This window comes from Heterocephalus glaber, unplaced genomic scaffold (genome assembly GCF_053883595.1).
Source record: "Heterocephalus glaber isolate CG9 unplaced genomic scaffold, H.glaber_assembly_v1.0 deba00001497, whole genome shotgun sequence".
NCBI lineage: Eukaryota > Metazoa > Chordata > Mammalia > Rodentia > Bathyergidae > Heterocephalus > Heterocephalus glaber.
In genome coordinates this window covers 22,283,989-22,288,547 of record NW_028258320.1, presented here as the reverse complement: position 1 = coordinate 22,288,547, position 4,559 = coordinate 22,283,989, and positions in this window count along the sequence as shown.

Sequence of the window (4,559 nt, the reverse complement as noted above, 5' to 3'; positions counted from 1 at the left end):
TGGAGTGAATTCATTCTTCTTAGTCAATGAGTTTTACTGATCCTGAGAAATATAGTGTTAAACACAAATTGGAAATTAATTTAAAAATTAGTTTAGTATAATATTCGTGTTTTATTTTCCTAATTACCTTATTGATGTCTTTTGTCTCTTCCTCTGATACTATAGATCTCTTTGCCATTCAGGGATTGGTGTGAGAGAAATAAAACTTTTGGTGCTCATTCTGTATTGGCAGTGTATGTTAGGTTTGCCACTACTGGAACAAAATATATGACAAAAGCAAGTTGAAGGAAGAGAGGTTTTTTTTGTCTCATGGCTTCTGAGATTTCAGCTTGTGGTTGTTCAGTCCAAAGAAGAAACATCATGGTGAAAGAAAAGCTGCTCAACTCAGGGCATCCAGGAAGCAAAGATCAAGGAAAGTTCCAGAGAAGAAGAGGCTGAGAATCAGATATATTCCCCCAAGATCATACCCCATCATTTAATTCTGTCAACTAGGTCCCATTTCCTAATATGTAATTAAGCTAAAACACATCAATTAGCCCATTGATGAAGGTAATTGATTTTTAAGCAAATTAAAATGTTTAGGTTGTTCAAATTTAAAAATTATATGATCTAGACATAGAGACTTATCTTTGCTCTTTATAAGGGTACTTTCTGCTGAAACTACCTTAAAAAGTAAATTAATTTGAGATTATTGCTTCACAAATTCAGTCATTCTTGAAACAATAAGTTTTAATGAAATAGCAATATCAGCATTTTTGACCTTAAAAGTTCATTAAATAAATATTTATGTAGTAACATCTATGTGTCAGATCCTGTGACACATAGTGGTTTCTGCATAAATAGCTTAAGTAGGTTTCTTAGTATCTATCAATGATAAAATAAACAAAAATATTTGTCATAATGAATATATACTCAAATGGTTAATGAATTACTTTTTAAAATAGCATTTTCTGCCAAAAATCTAACATTGCTTTGTTAGGTCTTCTGTACTGTAAGTTTGATTCTGTGATCCTTTTCTTCCCACATAAACTTTTCCATATTATTCCCCACAAAATTCTGATTAGAAACAAAAAAGTTGAACTATAGTCAATGTATACTGAATTAAAATTTTGGACCAATCAACCCAAATAGAACATTATACACAAAACAGATCAATGAGCACAATGCAATTGATATAATGGTGATTAAATAAGTTTGTAATACAATGAAATATAAGCAAAATTATCTGTCATACATTATAACATTCTTAGATCTCAGATAGAGCACCTAAATTGTGCTATATGTATTGAAAACTACTTGGCTCACTCCTAGCCAAGTGCCTCCCCAGAAATGAGTAGTTATAGGGCTAATGTAATAAGTTAATCAAAGTCATTTTCACTTTCTTCTAGATCAAAAGTCAAATCTACAATGTAGATATTCCTCTAAAGTCATCTAATTGCAGAGTGGTGTGGATCTATCTTGCTACCACTGATTATAGTACTGGTCTGTTTGTTCTTATTCCTGAAAGGTAACCAAAGAGCAAGCATAAGCAGTAAGTTTGAGCAGAGATTGACCAAATAGTATCCTGAGACATGGATGTGTACAAGAAATGCAGAAATGTTTAAGAACTTTAGATTTTATCCTAACTTTCCAGGTTGTTCTAAATATATATGTTCCTATATGGGAAAATAAAACAAGTTATTTCTAAATGCGCTATGAAAAAGTGCAGAATGAAAATGTTTACAAAGAATTATGTAATGCAATTCAGGATAGTCTATTCATAATGAAGACCAAATCATTGTTCTTTTCCTGCAGGACTTGATTTCAATGAAAGCACTGAATTTCAGATATATCATTACATATATGAAGAAACTCTCAAGCAGAACGAATGAATTTTTTTCTCAAAGTAAATCTAATCTTAAGGAAAAAACTATGATTTTGAGGCAATTATGAGTTATTTGGTTCAGTGCAGCTTTCATTCCCTTGAGTTCTTTTTAAAAACTATCTTATTCATATGATAAAATTTTAAATTTTGGCTTTTTTCAGTTTGGTTACAGGCTTAAATTGAATGATTAAAAATAGATGTAAATACCAATAACCATGTTTATCAATTTGTAAAGTTTGAACTCAGCAATTATTTCTTTGATTGATTGCCAAAAGAAATACATTTTCTAGTATAAATTGATGGAAAAGACTACTTTAAAGCTCATACTTTAAAAACTGCTAACTCTAGGTTTACTGTGGATACAACTAATGAAATAAAAAACAAGAAGTAGCTTTTTAAAATCCAAAAACTAGGATAACATGTCACCTACATAAGCTAAGGACAAAAACCATATGATCATGTCAATACATGCAAAAAAAGCATTCAACAAAATCTAACACCTATTCATGATAAAAAAAAACCCCACAAAAATTGTAATAGACAGTTCCTATGTCAACCTGATAAAAGTCATCTATGAAAAACCAGCAGCCAATATCATAATAAATTGTTAAAAAACTGAAAATGATCATGAAACTGAAATCCTACATGCTAAAATAGTTTTGGAAACTTTAAACATAGCAATTAGACAAGAGAAAGAAATAAAAGGAATAAAGATAGGAAATGTATAAGATAAATTGTCTTTATTTGCAGACTACATGATGCTATATATAGAATAGAAGACAAAAAGAACTTCACAAAATTGGTCATTCAAGAGATGCAAATGAAAACAAAGCTGAGATTCCACCTCACCCCAGAAAGGCTGGTTGCTATCATAAAATCAACAAAGAAAAGATGCTGGTGGGGCTGTGGGGGGAAAAGAGCCCTTCTTGACTGTTGGTGGGAGTGTAGACTGGTGCAACCACTATGGAAATTAGTATGGAGATACCTCAAAGAACTAGGATTGAAGGTCCCATTTGACCTTCAGTCTGACCAGCTGTTCCCCTTCTGGTTATCTTCCCAAAAGAATTAAAAGAATCATACCACAGCCATGTATGCATACCCATCTTCAGAGTGGCACATTTCATAATAGCTAAAACTTGGAAACAGCCCAATTGCCTATCAACTAGAGACTGGATAAAGTGTTTTTTTGGTTTTTTTTTTAATAAAATGGAGTACTACTCAGCCATAAGAATGAGAAATTAGAGACATTTACAGCTAAATTAAATGAATGCACATTGAGGTGATACTCTTAAGTGAAATAAATAGGACAGACACATGTAAATACTGAATGGTTTCTCTTTTTTGAGAAACTGAAAGTGTAAATAAAGATCAAAAGGTGTAATAGATAATGTGATATAGGAAGAAAAGATGCAAAGGGAAGGCGAAATTAGAGGGATGGAGGAAAAGAAAAGAAGGGACTAGAATTAATACGAGAAAAGGAAAAAATGGAAACAAAGTTTTTGTAAATAGGAGGGGTTGGAGGGGTTAAAGGGAGGACTGGGGAATGGGGAAAAATAAGAACCAAGATATATTATGTAAAGTTACAAATTCCCAAAGATAAATGTCATTATATTTTATACCTAAAATGTACCAATAAAATTAATTTAAAGGTACCAAAAATCTGAAGGTATTTATTTAATATACAGTACAGATACTATTTTAAGATAATATCAAAAGGACAATCTTTTTAAAATTTTCAATAAAGACAAACTTACAAGAAAAAAGATGTAGATTTGTTTGTAATGTGCCCAATAAAACCTCATGCAGCTGACTTGAAAAAAATCACAGTTTAGATATTTGACAATCATATTTTGTAGTACTTGCTCTGTTCAATAAATTTCATCCATGGCATTAAAAAGTACCAGTCAAGTTTTTCTGTTGTGCTTTCTCATACTTCCACATTTCTTCAATCTTCTCTGTTAAGCATCTGAATCAAGCTATCCACTGGCAAACAAATACACATAAATGCATTTTCCTTTGTTACTTTCTTATCTGGATAAAGACAATATCATAGGTGTCATATAATGAACTTCAATATAAAATTTTACAATCTATAATCTATAGTTGTCAAGTAGAGCTAGAATGGTAGGCCTACTGTAGTAATAACTTTGATCACTACCTAGTGGATCATCCATTTAACAGTAATAAATGTTAGAAATTATCTCTCCAAAAATGCCTAGAGTTTTTTATAATCATGCTGTGTCTTAGTTACTATTTTCACATTGCTGAGGAAAAATACTGAATACCCAAAGTTACAGAAGAAAAGGTTTATTGTAGTTCATAGTTTAAAGAAGATTCAGTTCATAGTTGGCTGTCTCCAAGGCAGGATGGCATTGCAGAGGAGTATTGCAGAGGAGAATGAGTTCACACAGACAGAAGACGGCAAGGCAGCAAGCAGCAAGTGACAAGCAACCAACATTCTGTCTCATATCCTCTCAAGACTATTTGGCCTTAAGGTGGATAGCACTCATTTCCATCCTGGGGCACCCTAAATCCTACCAAGAACTATTCCAAACCAATCAGTAGACTAATTTATTAATCATCCACCCTCAATCCCAGCATCACACACTTAATCCAAGCAATGCACACTCTAGATCCAGCCACCTCTGAAAAGCACCACCTATGACCATATGAGGTTTTGGAGGGGACATTAGAC